This window comes from Lipotes vexillifer, unplaced genomic scaffold, assembly GCF_000442215.2.
Source record: "Lipotes vexillifer unplaced genomic scaffold, Lipotes_vexillifer_v1.1 scaffold1300, whole genome shotgun sequence".
NCBI lineage: Eukaryota > Metazoa > Chordata > Mammalia > Artiodactyla > Lipotidae > Lipotes > Lipotes vexillifer.
Window position 1 is genome coordinate 831947 of NW_006795011.1, and position 18585 is coordinate 850531.

The following is an 18585-nucleotide window of genomic DNA, read 5'->3' on the forward strand; positions in this document are numbered from 1 at the left end:
AGTGCAGTTCTGTGTGTATTTTACACATGCAACGCATCTCAGTTCCAACCAGTCCTATTTTCATTCCTCAGCAGCCCTGAGTGACTGTGGCTGTAACATTGGTCAGCATAAGTCCAGTCACACTTAAACCACACTTCCTGGGTTTGAATCCCTGGTCTACCTCTTACTAGCTGTGTGATCTTGGCCTCTTTCCTTAAAAACTCTTTGTGCCTCAGTTTCATCATCTGTAACACACGGGTGGTAAAAATAGAATCTATGTCAAAAGGCTTTGTGTGAATTAAAGAGTTAATAGTACTTAGAAGTAACACAGTAAGTTCTCAATAAAGGTTGATTGATATTCTATAGGCTTAGTTTTTTTTTTATATCCAGAGTTTATTAAAAAGTAATAGAAAGATGTCAAAAGCTGCGATAGAAACAGAAACTTTTCATCAGGAGATGACATAACACATGTGGCATCTCCTTTCTCCACTTCACCCCCGCCCGCGCACACACACACACACACACACACACACACACACGCACGCACGCACCTCCCAAACAGTTTCTCGTAATAGTTCTTTCCATTGGGATTATCAGCCGTACTCGGGCCAACTTTGGTGGAAAAACAGAAGCACAGCATCCACTAATATTTTAGCTGCTCCTGATACTAAGTCTTAGAGCTTTGATTTAATTTTGATCCCTCACCACATATCCCATGTTAAGGGAGGTGTAGATTTGAAGCTTGCGGTTGGCTGCTGACTTCTAAGTAAACAGAAATGTATATGCAGGCAAGATCGTCCGCATGAGTATGTCTTTGTTGGCCTCCTTGCCGAATCACACATCAGAAGCGTGTGAATGACCTAGCAGTTGAATGTGGATGCACAGTTACTGACAGGTCACCCTATAACGAGAGTTCTGTCCTTATTACCCTGCCCATGACAAACTTTTTCATGTCAAAAAGAAAATTACAGGAGGTGGTCATGGGATGTGAAATGTCGCAGTAGAAATTTAAAAATTTTCCTTTTATTCTCCATACAGCAGACATTCTTCTATTTTCAGCCTGCTGGTGCCGTTTTCTATTTTTTCAGCAATGGTGATAGGCATTGTAGGTAAACCTGATAATAGACTCTTAAAGTTTCTGTGTGCAAATTGAAAGAGCGCATTACAGTGCCTGCCTTTCCTGAGGTCTGGCAGCCTTACCAATACGGTATATAAATACGACACCAGCAGAAGTTATAACAATAGTTTCTGTCAGCCTGTCTGAGATGGTTAGAGAATAGCAGGAGGGAATAGCACAGTAACCCAGAAATGTCCAGATTCTTCTGGCCCCTTTTCCTGTGATAAATCTCTTGTGAACATTGCAGAGGGGTATTGTTTGCATCTGGTGTATCTCTGTCTAGAATGTGGCTATGTGCATCTCTTCCTTCTTTCTAAACTGTGGCATAAAAGCCAATTCAGTTCTATGCAGAAAAAATTATAAAACACTGTGCAGGAAGGGAGTAGAGATAATAGATTTGAATAAGATGAATTAACTACTTGCTATACCTTCACCGTACGAGATGTGAATAGTGCAAGATTGTACGTTTAAAAATCTAAGGAGTGTTCTTTTGTTCTACAAGAAGAATAACTCTCGCAGATGCTGGTTTATTGCAAAGTATATCAGATAACTTACTGCTAACTGAGAACATTGGGGCTCTGAATTCTACATAAAATTTTGTTGTTCCTTAATAAAAGAAAGAAAAGAAGTAATTACCATAAATGCTGGCAAAATATTACATTCAATTAAGTATTTCTAAGTGTGTATTTGAAAGAAATTAGTGAGGAATGTAAGAGAGTAAAAGAATGGAAGCTTTGAAAGACACGGTTTCAGTCTTTTATGAAAAACATTCAAAGATTGTCTGTCGTCTTGGAATTTGCTATCTGGTTCTTCCTGGCATGAAGTCCCCGCACCTGTCTGCTTTTAGGTCACACACCATGCGTATTTCCTCCTCTGAATCTTTCTTGTTCCTCACACCCAAACTGGCCTCTTCTATCACAGACTCACTCTACCTAATTCTTACATGTCTCCCAAGGCTCAGTTTGAGTCCCATGTCACCCATCAAGTCTTTCCAAACTCCCATAGCGCTTTTTTTTATGATCATTTAAAAAAAATTTTATTGGCGTATAGTTGATATACAATGTTGTGTTAGTTTCAGGTGTACAGCAAAGTGAATCGGTTATACATATATCCACTCTTTTTTTTAGATCCTTTTCCCATATAGGTCATTACAAGGTATTGGGTAGTGTTCCCTGTGCTATACAGCAGGTTCTTATTAATTATCTATTTTATATATAAAGTAGATATATATTTTATATATGTAATGGCCTATATGGGAAAAGAATATACAAAAAGAGTGGATGTGTGTGTATGTATAACTGATTCACAAACCCCTACAGCTCTTGATTTTGCCACCTTTACTTCCTACGGTGTTGGTTAGAGTAATATCGTAAGTATCTACTGTATGCCCGAGGTCACACAGGTAGTAAGCGATAAAGCCAGGATTTTAACTCACAGTGAATCCAAGCTTACCTGGGGTTTGTCCTCAATGGAAATTGCATATTTAAGTCCACATGTGAGATGGTGGTCAGCTATTTCAGAATTTCCAGGCTTAATTGGACCGACTTCTCATCTGTGATTCCCCTATTGTTTATCCTTCTTTTGCTACATTAAATTATAAGGGAATGATCGTAGCATGCCTGAAGGCAAGGACCGGGCCTTATTTTTTCACCTTTGCATAGGCAGCAGTAGGAAACTGCAGCCCTCAGATAAGTGTTCAGTAAAGGTTTGGTGAGATATACACTACTTACAACACGACCGTAGTTTCTCCTTTTCTTCATATAACTGATATAAATGTATCAGGCAACAGAATTCACCTTGGTAAGAAAAAAAATGCCCAAACCAAAAACAAAAAGCCCGAGGTCACACTGAAAAGTCTTGGACACTAAGTATTTCCGAGTGTTAGACGATGACCCACTATTTTAAGCAACAGTCTATATAATAAATTCAGTTTACTCAGAATTCAAATGATGCCTCAATGCTCATTAAAATGAAATCTGGATTCATAAAAGTAATGACTATACACGTAACTCTGGGTCACTTTGCTGATTTGAAGCCACCTCCCTGATTCATATTTGGTATTTAGTTTCACAAATAATATATTAAGTGTCTACTGCATGCATTGTATCATTCATTTTATATTCATGTAATGCCTTCACTGTGTCACATTCTCTAAAAACCTTGACACTTTAATGTGCTGGATACATGCTTTCTAAAAACAGCTCTTCATCAAGCTAAGTAGTATATCTCTTTACATTTTTTGTCACAGAGCTTGGATTAAAATATTCCAGTATTGAGCAACAAATACATCTAAATCAGTATTTCATTACTGTTTTTCTCTTATTCTCAAACAAACAGAATGTTATTCATTGAGAGAAATTATCAGTGGCAAATAATAGCTTCATGGCATAATAATTCTGACATAAGAATAAGAATGAACATACAAAACAGTGGATTTTACCTCCATGTTAGTATTTTTATATTCTTCCCATTAATACCCTAAGCCTGTGCTGTCACATTCTCCCAAGATATTCCTGTTTGATATCATTTTTTACTTCATGCATTCCTTAATGGGGTTATTTTGGTGTGTGTAACAATACTGTATTCTAATTGTGTGTGAAGTTGCATGCTGCATTTTTTTGTGCGTTTGTTTTTTGCGGTACGCGGGCCTCTCACTGCTGTGGCCTCTCCCGTTGTGGAGCACAGGCTCCGGACGCGCAGGCTCAGCGGCCATGGCTCACGGGCCCAGCCGCTCCGCGGCACGTGGGATCCTCCCGGACCGGGGCGCGAACCCGCGTCCCCTGCATCGGCAGGCGGACTCTCAACCGCTGCGCCACCAGGGAAGCCCCATGCTGCATTTTTGTACTGTTTTCGTTTCCCTATCCACTGATTGAAAGTGTTTATACAGGTAATAGTGTTCTAAAATTAAAATTTTCCTTAAATTTTTTCATTTAAAACCGTACTTTTATTTGATGATTTTTTTAAATTAAAATATGTATTGGAAAGCCTGTGTATATTTAAAACTATAATTCTAGAGTACTTTGACCGATTTTTTGAACAACCGTTCAAGAATTCTTGCAGTGTCTTTTGAATACTCTCAGTTGTCCTTTGAAAGCATATTTGAATTTTTTGAAATAGCCAGAAGTTATTCAGTGTCAAATCTGTTCAGTAATTTTGGTGATCGCACTGGGCAATACTACTTTAGAACAAACACGAAACTGAACCGCAAAGATAAGTTTTCTTGTGTGGCTCATAAACTCATTCTAAGGAAATCCATCCATTGGCCTTCTATTGAGGAATATATCATTAAAAGAAAGTTTCTGGTGGGATTACCTTGAAGTGAGTTTGATAAGGGTCTAAGAGAGGGATGTTAAAGCAGGGCCTTTGGGAAGCACAGAGGAGAGGTATCTCATCCAGACCAGGGTAATGCGGGAGTCAGGGAAGGTTTCACTGATAAAGTAACTCTCAAATTCATCAAGATGAATAGCAATTAGAAACATACAGAGGGTGAGAAAGGTCATTCCAGGAGGATAGAGCATTACGTACAAAGGCAAAGAGGCAAGAGAATGTGTAAAATGTAGTCTTTAAGGCTGGAATATAAGGTTAGCAGAAGATGACGTCGAGGAAAGAGGAAGGGTCATTGTGAAAAAGAACTGTGAATGCCATGGCATGAAGTTTAGACCTTATCCTGAAGGTTAAGAAATGCCTTGATTCATTTTAAGAATGGGTACCTGACATGGTCAAATGTCACATGACAGAAGGGTAATAGAGAAGTCATAGAGAAATGGAATGGGTACAGTAAGGTCTGGGGAGGTAGGCTCAGCAGACCTGGTGGCAAAATGAGTGTGATGAGAAGAAAAAGTAGGAAGTGCAAGGTAGCTCTCAGCCTTTTTGTTTGGACTTCTGAATAGATGGTGTGGCTATCACTGAGTTAGAAAATATCGGGTAGGAAAAATATAAGATTTTTTAAAATTCAATAATGAATTAAGTTTGAGATGTGTTCAATCAGTAGTGCCTATGGGCCCTACATGTGGAATTGTCATTAAGGTTAATCAGTATCAGTCTGGAGATCTGAGGGGCAATTTGACAGGATATTTATATTTGGAATTAACAATAGACAGTGGATGAAGCTTTGCAGTGTATGCAGTCCATGAATTCAAGAGTTCGTAAAACAAGATGGAAAGGAAGATAATGATAGACTTCTGGGGAGCCACAGAATTTCAGGCTACTGTGGAGAGGTTCAGAGGATGCGCAGATAGAATAGAAAAACCGGAGATCAGGATGTCATGGAATCCATGGGAAGTAAGTGTTTTCAAAAGGAAGGAGGTGGTCAATGGTGCTAAAAGCCTAGATCAGTGCATGGCACCTAGGAAGCACTCAATAAATATTGCTTGTTTTAAACTCTTAGAATTGTGGCGATAGCATATGCGCACTTCTGTCTCCTCTTTTAAACTCTTTATACTTCATTATGACAGTTTTTCCTCTATTCTAAAATATTCCTAAAAATATGATTTTTTGATATTAAGCTGTATGAGCTGTTTGTGTATTTTGGAAATTAACCCCTTGTCTGTAGTGTCATTTGCAAATATTTTCTTCCAGTCCATAGGTTGTCTTTATAAAGTATAGTATATTTTTATAAAGACATTTTACAGATGTCTTTATAAAAATATAATTTTTAACACTACAGAATATTCAAGACCACGCTCTGGAGAGGTCATTGGGCAAAGCCATGTTAAGTCTTGATAAACATAGGACTCAACATGCGTAGGGCACTTAGAAGGACTACAATGGGCCAGGCTAGATGGACAGTGGGAGTGCTATCAGGTGAGGGAGCTTCTCTGATTTTTTTGCTTCTGAGTTCACTATGGCCAACCTTCTCTCTTAGGATTTTATCTTAGCTGAATACTGCCTTAGGATAATGTGTATATTCAACTAACCCAAAAGCAAGGACATAGAGGGGAGAATAGAAATATTGCCAGCAAATGGTCAAGACAAAGTACAGATAATAGTTTGGAACAGACTCAGCCAGTCACCTTGTCCTAAATTTGAAAGATTGTAGAGTGATATTGGGCATGATGGGGGAGTCAGCCCTCAACAATGTCTTAAATTTCTCAAATCACTGTAATCCAGACCGATCGTCTACTATGTTTAGTGTGGTGCGGTCTTCCTAGAATCTCCATTCATTATTCTCCTTTGAACTCTTGATGCTTTCTTCTGTGTGGAATTTTCTGTTTCCTGGAAACCACTTCTTGGTTTTCTTGATTCTTTTCTCTCCTTTTGGCAGAATACATTCTCCAGAAGCTAAATCAGAAAGGAACAGGGGAGGTAAACTTTTTGTTCACATTGGATATCTGAAATTATCTTGATTCCACCCTCAGTTGATTGTTTACTTAGCTGGGTATAGAAGTCTAACTAGGAAAGAGCTTTCCTTCAGAATTTTGAAGGCATCGTTTCAATGTCTTCTGGTTTCCAATGTTGCAGTTAAGAAGTCCAAAGACATTCTGACTTTGTATATAACCTATTTTTATCCCTCTGAAATAAAACCTTGTGGAAATTCTGGCTTCTCCACAAGTTCTGAAGTTTGGTCGTAATATGCCCTGGTAACGGTTTATATTCATTCAGTGGGCTAAAGACTAAGTGGGCCTAGAAATTTTATTGAATTATTTTATTGGTGACAGTTGGAAGACAATTCTCTGTGATTCCTCAGAGCCTAGACCTGCACAGTCTGAACATTTTAAGCAAAGGGCATTTTTGATCAGTAAACAGTCTTGGAAACCAGAGATAGTGTATCCCTCTAGAGATATCTAGAGACATGCTTCCCTAAAGATGTACCAGAATAGTAAAGATAAAGCCTTCTACCTCCTCCTAGAGGTATTTGCTTACATCCCAAGATAATGCATCATCTCTCTCTTTCTGGAAGGTAGCATGAGCAGATGGGTCAGAGCTCTGAAACCGAGGACTCCCTTCTCAGTGGTGCACCACGATGCACACACAGGTAAAATCCAGCCCTTATTGTGTCACCCTGTGGGGATCGGGAACCAGCACGAGGCGCTGTTCCAGCAGCTGTTTTGCTATGAGTAATAAATGCTTTGCATCCCTGAAGCAGGGCTATTGTGTCTTCTGTCAACATATATTTATAAATCTCTGGCAGGCTAACTTATTAGCTTTCAAGTAGAGTGAACTCTCAAACCCTTCACCATCTTTGACTTAATAATGATTTTCCTTTTAGTCCGTTTTCCTTGTTCTTCTTTCCAGGGATTGTACCCCTTGGCGGGTCCTTTAATGTTTTATTTCCATATCAGATCATCTCAAATTTATTTTCCAGTATTCTCTTGAGTTTTTCATTTCAACAGTCATGTTTTTGATTTCCAAAATCTCTTTGTTTCCTAAATGGACCTTATTTTAAAAAGCATCTTGTTTTCGTTTCACGGATGAAATACCTTCTCAATCTCTATGAGAAAATTAGGATTTTTTTTTAACATCTTTATTGGAGTATAATAGCTTTACAATGGTGTGTTAGTTTCTGCTTTATAACAAAGTGAATCAGTTATACATATACGTATGTCCCCATATCTCTTCCCTCTTGCGTCTCCCTCCCTCCCCCCCTCCCTATCCCACCCCTCTAGGTGGTCACAGAGCACCGAGCTGATCTCCCTGTGCTATGGGGAGGGGGAAGGGTGAGCTGGGACGAAGCGAGAGAGCAGCATGGACATACATACACTGCCACGCGTAAGGCAGATGGCTAGTGGGAAGCGGCCGAAAATTAGGATATTTTAAAGCTTTCTTCTCCCCGCACGGTGACTGTTTGATTTTGTGGTTTTTGGTTATTTGTTTTGATCTCCATCTTTTATGCTAAAAGCCTCTTTTGGCATAAAAGAGTCTTCTAGTCATCTTTGGCTGATTTTTCCTATTTAAAAGTTGGAGACAAAAATACGAAATGGAAATTCTACTCATTTTGGTAGCATGTGTGACTTTGAACTTGACTGGGAGAGCTTGAACTTGGGAGATCTGGCTGTTTTCTTTTGCTATTTGATATTAGGTAATTTTGGTGTTTCTTCTTGGGCAGGTCAGAATCCCCAGGAAAATCCTCTGTTATTATTCTATCTGGAGGGTAAAGGCCACACTGCCAGTTTTCAGGGAGTGGAGAAAAGGATTCGGTCGAGAGAGGTAGTCTGAGCATTCAGTATATACATATGTCCTTAATTCCTGTTTGGTGAATAGTAACTCTGTCTTCTCCTGTGTCTGGTGTCCCCTAGTTAAAAAATCCTGTTTTACTCTCCGGAGAGTATATCTCCAGACTGGGGCCCTAATGCAGGACAAATTAGGACTGCTCCACAGCCTTTCCCACTGTCACCTTAGGTTTTAGCATCCCTAGGTCTGTTAAATCTGTTACCACTTATCCTTTGCTTTTTAGCCTCCAAAATTCTTCTGCTACTCTCTCCCCTCTCAAGCTTCCTATTTTTGTAGGTTTATTACGTAAATATGTTTTTACTGACGTTTTAGGGGATATCAGGAAGGAAAAGTAGTAAATGTATACACGTAAATTGCCATCGTTCCCCGAAACCTGGTTTGTTTCTTCACTTGGATTTTTTACATTTAACTTTTTAACCCATTTAAAATTGCAAAATAAGAAGCTAGCATTAGTCTTTTTTTTTTTTCCTTTCCTTTCTCAAATAGCCAGTTTTTTAAAAATCATTTTTAAGTGTTTAATTCTTTGGCTTATGATAGCTTGTGATTATTAAAGGCTAAGGTCTAGTTCAAGACTGCCTCTTGTGTTTCATTCATCAATTCATTTGATTCTAATACGAGTACAATAGTGTTTTAACGATGGTACTTCTAGGGAGAAGCTTAATATCTTGAATGTCAAGTCTCAAGGGAAGGGTTGCAGTTGTTTTTATTTGCCTCTCAAAAACACATAGATACTTAACAGTGTTTAAACTCTAACAGGAGAGGACCAAGAAAGAAATTATAATGATGTGAGAATGAGAGGAAGAATGAAATCTTTTAAGATTTACTCATTCCCAAATAAAATTGTTTATTCATTCAAATTATATATCATAGGATACGAATATAAATCTATTTTACAAAATTATCAAACTTTATTTAAAAATTATAGAATGTATTTACTCATTCAAAAATTTAAAATACATCATTTTTAACCATCCACTCTGTGCTAAATAAATTTGCTAGGTAGGTGAAATGAGTAGAATAATACCATTTTTCTTTTCCACTGCAAAGAAGCATCAGAGGGTTTTATATGTAATGAATGTCCTGCTGTTCCAGGTCCTGTAATGGATGTTTTACATGCAATTTTACATCTACTCTTTATACTAACACTGTTAAGTATGTAGTATCCAAATTTTCAGGGATATAGAAACCGCGGCTCAGAGAAGTCAAGTTACATGCATAAATTCACATGGCCGTGAAATATTGCTACTGAATGTCAAATCCAAGTTCTTCTAATCTCCCAAGTATAAGAAAAAATGTTGAGAAAAAAATAATTTGATGATTTTATAATTTAATGCTGTCTAATTCACATAATCTATTTAAGAGCATGAGTTTCTTTAGCTTGGGTGGAAAGTGGCATTTAGAATATTAGAGAGATAAAATAGTTAGCATATTTTATTAATTAAGTCAGGTTTAATAGATTATGTTCAAGTAAGAGTATTTGAGAACTGAGAATATAAAATCTATTCGTGCATTTCTAAGCCATTTCAGACTTCCTTTTCTGGTTCCCAAACTTTTAAATATTAAGAACAAATGTTTTAAATTATATACATATTGTATATAAAGTATATGACTTATATTATATATTATATATAATATTATATATATATAATATATATATATCCATGTTCTGATTACACTGGCACTCAGCTAATGTGTCGACTGAAAACTCACAGATTTGATAGCTAGCCCTAATGTTAACTTCAGAACCAGTCAAGAGTCTATTGTGCCTTAATTTGGTAGGTGACACATGATTTGATCTTATAAAGTCTAGTAAATAAGATAGCCACTGAGTAAATATCAGACATGATCTTTAAAACTGCTCATAGATTTTCCAACCAAAATCAGATCTGTCTGATAGTTATGTGATTAACTATACAATGTAGCTAGAGTTTGTAGTAGAGTCATGTTCTAGCCTTTTAAAAATTTTGTCTAGAAACAGTTGAAAACAGTGCTATCGTTCGATTCAAAAGAATATTACTATTCTCATCTGATATTTATGTCATTTTGTTGTATCTAAATTGAATGGCAAAAAGAAGATTATTATTGTTGTTGTTATTACTATTACTATTAGTTAATATGGCTTCTAGATTAGTATAAAATGTTTTTTACAAACAAGATACGTTATTATATTATCTCCTTAAGCATAATAAGGGCTGTTTTATAATTTAATAAATGAGGATTCACTCATCCACTGTTACAATGAACATATATTTATGTTACTCCAAGTACGTGCAAAACACTGTGAATTCTACAAAATAAATCAGAAATCCTTCACTGAGGAACCTCACATTTTAGTAGAGGACGAAATATACTTGCAACGATAATAAATGCTGGAGAGTCTCCACGTACTGATACAATTGTGTGGGTGTTTAGAAAGAAGACCACTTATTTCTAGTTGAAAACGTCAAAATATTATTTCTGGAGGCTGGCATTTGGTCTGGGCCTCAGCGGATAGTCAGGAGCCATAGACACTCTCCGAGCGGTGAAAGGAGAGTGAGAAATGGCACCTCTAACCATGCTTCCGTGACTCCTGGCGGGCAGAAGTCACGAAGGGTGCTCTGCCCCCCTCTGGTCCTTCCTGTGAAGAAAAGTGAAAGAATGAGGCAGAAGGGCAGTCCTTGTTAACATGAAGTCACTCTCAAGAAGGGAAGCTCCTAATGCACCTTCAGAGGAGTCCGAAATGTCATCAGGTTGTTTTGATTTGCTTTACGTTACAGAAGAAACTTTGGGGGCCATACCACTAACAGATATGTTAGGGTACCGGTTAAATTACAAAAGGAACTCCAAGACACCATGACTTAAGTGATAGAGGGCGCATTTCTCTTTCATGTGACACTGTAGCTGGTTTAGGCTGGCAGAGTGCCTCTTCTCTGCTGGGTCATTCAGGGAGCCAAGATCCCCCATCCTGTTGCTCTCGAAGCCCAGGAGGGTGTTATTTTTCACCCCTGTCGTCCGAGCAGAGTCACTGCTATGTTCATCTTCCAGCCAGCGGCAAGCGTGGAAAAGCTAAGGTCCAGGAGAAGATGACGGCTCACGTTCCATTAGCCTGAATGTAAATACATGGCCACACTACCCCGGGAGAGTCGGGGACATTATTTTCTGGCTCGACAGCCAGGTCTCCAAGAGAAAGGGAAAATCGATTTGCAGGAGGTGGAGGGGAAAGGAGTAGTCTGCCACAAGAGATTGTTGGCGCTTTGTTTTGATAATTTCTCAGGATTTGTAGAAAATTTACTATTTAATAGTTTTTATACCTTTATAGTTTAATATGATCTAAACCTTATAAGATTTAGAATATAGAAGACCACATACGATAATTACATGCTGCATTTTTAGGAGGCTTCTAGTATAACTTGTACGTGTGGCAAATTCAACTCCCAAAATTAAGCTGTAAGACTGAAGATATTCAGGCACCAAAGTAAAAATGTGACTCATGCTCTGTTTATGTGTTTAACAAGATAAAATCTGTCATCCTCATAGTATTTATCTGACTGTTCCTCGACAGCAGTTTTCAGTATGCAAAATGGGCATTTCTGAAGAGAGTATAAAGATTGTAAAATCTTGTCCTAGCTTATGAGTTGTAGGCCACCCAGACAACAGCACGAATTCTATGTACATTATGATTATTTAAATTACTTTTGTACAAATGATCTATGTCAGAATCACAGCTTAAGAGTCTGCTGATTCTTTACTCAGAATATATCCATTTTTGTGATAGCGGCAAAAAAGGACCCCATACGAGATATGTTCAAAATATCAGGACAGAGAATACTTTTAAAGTTCTGTACTATTTTACGAAATAGATAAAGAATGCTATTTTAAGGATTCCCTGGTAAATTTTAGTTTTAATGACGATTCCTTTTAATGTGTGAGTAAACATTTTTAATAAGTGAGTATGTTTTACAAAGTTCAATACAATAAGTATTTATTGAATGCCTGTTCAAATGCAAGATACTGCGTGGTTTTAACATCTTTTAATTTAATGCTTTTGTTACACGGACTTGATTTTCTAAGGGTAGCTGATTAAAAGGAACTATCTGCTCAATTTTCTTTACTGGGCCTATGTATATAAAATAAAATAAAGTAAAACTACTGCAGTCCACTGTACTGTACATCAACAAAGTAAAGAGACAAATGAACATTATTATGAATAAACTTTACACAGAAAACGATTGTTCCAATGGTCTTACCTCCCTGGGCACCAGAGTGAGTTCTGTAACTTAAGGGAGCATGTAAGATTAATGGTATATGGCCAGACTGTATATTATTTATATATCAATCTCTAACTCACATAAAAACCTCAAAGGCAGAAGGAATCTAAAATTACATGGGAAAGGAAAAAGAATGTGAATCCAAGAAAAAACTACTCTCTGCATATATTTTACTTGTCAGGCACAAAATTAGTTGTCAGGTTTCCCCAGTGAGTCTTCCAATCTGCTTTAATTATAATCTGAGGATGGAGACCCAACAGCAGTGTCAACTGAGAATTGATTGCATGGGTGGTAGGGAGTGGGGACCGAAGAATAGATGAGGTGTTTGGTGAGAGAGAAGCCCACCAACCGACCTTGGCAAGGAATGACTGTAGAACTTAGAAGTGACCCCCCAGCAGGAAGAGCGCAGCAAAAGAGGATTCTGAAGCCATTTCGTGAAAGGACCGTGTCACCCTTCTGCACCTAGAAGCACCTCTCTATTCACTTCATTCAGATTATTTTGATTTTATTTCCTGTGACAGTTTCTTAATTTGCAGAAGTGTGGGGTGCCTTCATTTTTTTCTCTAAGATTCCAAACAAAAAAGATTTAAAAAAATAAAAGCATAATGATTCTTAAAGGGCTAAGCCGCCATTATTTTGAAAATCCACTTACCGAGAATACCCTATTCATAAATCAGGTAGACTGTACTTAGTACAGTTGTTATATCTACACAGTTATCAACTGTGTTTCTGGTAAAAAGAGGTTTCCGTTTGAGATAGGTGTAACATTTGTATTTGCACTGTTGATATGTTAGTTAGTTCCAACTAACAGAAAATTGGATAGCAAACCAAGAAAAAAGGGGCGAAATAACAGCATGAGTCTCTGACTCAGTGAGACAGAAGCGTGTGTTTTGAGGTGAAGGTGAGGTGGAGATAGAGTAAGGAGATAGTGGAGTGATGAACTGGCTCAGAAGTAAAACTGGACACATGGAGCACCTTAAGAACCACCAAATTACATTTCCACCCGTTTGCAGACTATTGCTTAGACGTCAGTTTATATCCAGGAGATAATTTTTGTGTACTAGAAGAATTAAAAAGTCAGCAAAGACCTATCGTTGCTTTATCCATTATTTATCGAGGAGGAAATGAAGGAGGACGATGGACACAGAACTGCCTGACTGTTCTGAGAGTTCTCTGAAGTGTTGTGGTTTTATACGCCTGAAAATGCAGATGAAGGTTGGCACTTGCGTTTTCAACCTCGGACCTCTGGAATTAAAATCAGTATCTAAGCAGTTTCTTCCAGTTACTACCATGGAGTGACAGTGGAACGTTAGTTTTCTTTGACTGCCGAGGATAGATAAATAGGTGAAGGTTGATAAATGTAAACAGATATCGGGGTATAATTAAGTCCGATCTTCTGAGGCCTGTGTATGTTAAAATGCTACCTTAAAAAGCAGTTATTTTCCAAAACTTCTGTAATCAATTTAGGCTGTATCTTTGGAACAGAAAGTCTCCATATCTTTGTCGTCCCAGCTGTTGCTTATCTCTGTGGACTAGTATTTTTCTGTGATCATTTTCTCGAGAAAAGGGTGACTGAATTCACTGAATCTCAGGAAAAGTGGCTAACTCATGCATTCTTTTATGCTCTCCTGTTTTAGCTTTTGATAAAACCTGAGCACTTTGAGGTCTGTGGGTCAAGCATCAATGCTGTTCCCAGACAGCCGTTTCCTCTTGTGGGCATCCCTTGGAATTTTGAGATGTGGTTACCAGCTGCAGATTAGTGTGTAGAAGGCAGAAAAAGACTGAGTCTGCGTATCTTACGGGTGGGGAAACGGGAGGCTCCAGAACTGAGATCAAAGCAACCGTATCTTACTGTTTCTGTCACTTAGAGTTCCTGAGATAGTTGTGTTGTTGAGTATTTGCTTCCCATTCTTTGTTTCTCAGAACCTTTTGGATTGAGCTTGAATAATTATTCAAGACTCCTTACCATGAAATTCTGGCATTATGCGTTTAAAAATGCAAAACTATTCAATACTAATATGCTGTGACTCAGATCTTTGAAAGAAAAAGTTCTTTGTTTGTGGCTTGGACCCTGCCATTCTGTTTTATTATTGCAGAAGTTCCCAGCAGGCACATTCACCCCGATTTAATTATTAAGCCATGAACGTATCTTTGAAAATTCTCCCTTATACTGAATGCCCAGAAATCATTTAGAATTGCTTTTTCAATCATCATATGTGGCGAATCAGACTTCAACACAGAGTATGTTTTTTTAAGTGTTTTTGGAAAGTGAAAAATCACTGGATTGATAATAGTATTAGGATGCATGGTACATAAAATAGACAAATGTAGAGACTAATGGAGAAATGTACTGAGGTATTAGGTAATCATTATTATATATATAAATGGAAGCTTAATGAAGGCAGCGCCCTCATCTGTTTTGCTCATCATTTTGTCCCCAGAACACAGCATAGTGCTTGGCACTTATCCGGGGACTCAGTAACAATGTACTGAATAAACACAAGTGTGAAAGAATCAATCACGTCTCATTTACACCCCACATAACCACATACATGCATGTCTTAGTACTGACAGTGGAAGGTGAAGACCTTTTCTTGGCATTAAACACATCCATATGCAAATATACAGATATGTATATGCACTTGGATTCAATTACAGACTTGTTGTTTTGGTGATTTTGCCTGAAGGAGACCAATTTTCAAAGTGATTCATATTTTTTTTTTTCTCCCATCGCGGAGCACGGGCTCCGGACGCGCAGGCTCAGCGGCCACGGCTCACGGGCCCAGCCGCTCCGCGGCACGCGGGATCCTCCCGGACCGGGGCACGAACCCGCGTCCCCCGCATCGGCAGGCAGACCCCCAACCACTGCGCCACCAGGGAAGCCCCAAAGTGATTCATATTTTATGTGAGAGTATAACTGGTTAAAATGTGATCCGAAGTCTCAAGAGTTTTTAGATGACTGAAAAAAAGTCCATTATTTTTCTCCTTTGCTTAGAGTTATTGAGAATATGAGAATAGGAGACATAAGTCTTGATTATTGGTAGAGAATAGACATGGACTATAGAATAACCAAACTCTCTTAAAAATATCCTGTGTATAGTTTCTACAGGAATTTTAAGGAAACGGCCCGATAAAAGTGAAGCTCTCCAAATGTCATGACATTTACAAGATTATTTGGAAATACTGGATATTTGTTAAGTATTAAAACGTTCTCCATTCTCAATCTTCTTTGAAAGAAAATCAGTTGACTTAATAAAGATGCAATTAACGCGTTTGGGTAACATATGCTAATATGCCCACATATAGAATCTACATGAAAATACAAAAAGCAGGGTAAACGAGAAAACATTGTTTAAAAATAAAGAAAGAAATATGCATTTCCCCTACTGTTTTCACCACAGTACTTTACCTCTAAAGCGTTTGAATGGTTTCACTGACTGCCGAAGTTTTTATTTTGAAAGATTGATCTTTAATTCAAAAATTACATTAGAACGTGTTCTCAAATGAAGCACATTAATTTTTGCCCCTCTGCCCAATTATTGTTAAACTTTACAAGAAAAAAATTTGGTAACTGAGACATTCAGTACAAGTAGATAGTACTTGACATCATTTATATAACCTAATGCCCGTAAAACTTGAGGACTGTTCTCTCCCAAACAATTCAAATGTCAAGAAAGTAGCTACAAACTAATCACTTTTCCTCAGCCAGAATTGGGAAAAGTGGGTTTTTTTCAAAAAAAAAAAGTGGGTTTTTTTTCAAAAAAAACCAAACATACACTTAACTGTATGTTAAGTGTACTACTTAACATACAGACACATAAATAAAACTGGGGAAATCTGGAAAAAAATATGAAACTTACTACAATCCTGACATCAGTACTGGACTAAATCTTCATTTAATTATTATTGTCTTATAAATATGTTAAAGCGGAAAACCTCTAGGTTCGGGTACAATAAAATATTTCAGCATTAAACTGAATAATAAAATGCCAAAGGTAAAAGACTGATAACCCACCCAGCTTAGGGGAAAAAAATCTACCTAAATAAGTAGACTTTGCAGAATATTCTGTCTTGTTCCCCAAACCTACACATTCTGAGACCCTAGACTTGGTTTATCTTTCTTTGGCATTTTACTAGATTGAATTAGTATCTGTAAAGTTTTCTGTATTAAATCTCGTTAACAGAAACATGAAAATCTCTAATCATTTCACAAATGCAAATCTCAATTATACAGTAGATTCAAAGTTGGTGTTCTCATCATTTCAAGGCTACTGGAAGTCCCAGGTTATACTGCTAATGACACCTGTGTATTTGAACCCAATGTCTCTCCTTTTTCTCACAATATATTTTAAAAAGGAACTTTTATTCCTCCTGATATAATTTCTCAAAAAGAGTAGAGAGGAGGTCAGACAGTAAATCCTCCTCTTTCACACTTAATCACTAGTAATAAGACAACACAAAACTGGGTCATTTTACCTACAGCTTCATTATAGTTTGCCTTTGGATACGAGTCTCATGAGTATATAGAGAAAATGCGGCAAATTAATATGTGCTAGTCTGACTGATTTCACTGAAAGAATCAGCTAAATAAATGTTCAAAAGAATTTACTGGTCCATCTGGTAAAAACTGTTCTGTGAGTAAGTACATTCTAAGTCTTTGTTTTCTGAGCCACATAGCTTCATGTGAGCATATACACTCAAATGCCATTTAAGAAACAATAATACCAACCCCAACTATGCTACCCTTAAATAGGGAATAAGTTAAAATTTAAATTGAAACAGATGGAGCCTCTGAGATGTCACTACAAGTGCTCACTTTTTTTTTTTTTTTATCAGCCCCCAGTTCATCAAATTGATAAACGTCAGTGACCCCTGCCAGATTGCCAGGAACTAGGGGAGGCTTTTACCAAAACCTCAGGAGAAGAAACAGGGTCACAGACTTTCTTGCCCTACAGCTGCCATCATGGAAGCATGAAGCTAGTAACAGAGAATCACTTTCTGAGGAGATGAGAGTCTTGGGTTAAGGCACGGGTCTGGTAGCATCATAAACAGAATCTTTGAGAAATGATGCAATTTCCTGTAGTACAGGCAGGACAGAAGATGAACCCAGGTCTCCCACCAGTTGCCATTCTCCAAACACAGACCAGGGTTTCTCCCTTGGGATGCTATGGCAACACTGCAATCAATTTCAGAGCAAATCACAAAGGGTATAATATATCGGATACATTGTTCCAGCTGTAATTCCAGCTGGCCTTCTACTTTAGCTGACTCATAAGGTCTCATTAAGTTGAGAAAATGTTGTATAAAATAACAAGGAAATTTTCATTCAGGAAAAGACTTAACTTTTACCCCAAATCCTAAAGTTAGGTTCTTTTGCAGCTGCAAATTAAGCAGTAAGAAAATTCGTATATTTGACTAAAAGCCCCCAAATTTACTGCCTGCTCTGAAGCCTATTCCTTCTGTCACGTTCTTAATTGAGAAACATGGCCCACAGGAACTGACAGGGAATGTATAGCAATGGCCCTGGTCACTGTCACTGGAAGCAGCCTTCAGATTCCCAGACTTCTTCAGGGAAAAAAAAAAAAAAAAAAAAAGCTGGCAGCCCATGGAAAGGCACATCATTATGTTTTCCTCCTTTGAAAACAACTGCACTAAATATCTGTTCATTTCACCATGTTCTGCCCTCAGTCTATCATAAACATAATTTAAACATGGTTTGGAAAACAGATTCCTGTGGCAAACAAATTTCACACAATCATAAAACATAAAACTGTATGTATGAATATTACCATTTAGACATCCTTGAGTATAGGATGCCCAAGAGGTCATTGGACTTTGTAATATACCCTGGCTTAAATGCAAATAAAAAGACGCATTGAAGGCCACAAAAAAGGTATTCAAAGGCAGGATGTTTGTATTACATAAATTTATCAGGCAGACACGATTGGTGTAACCAGCACAATTACCAAATTGTATCTGGGGAGTACTACTGAATGCATTGTGCGATAACCATCATACAGTACAATACATGAGGCAGAATAGCTGGGAAAACATGTGAGGGGAAAGAGAGGA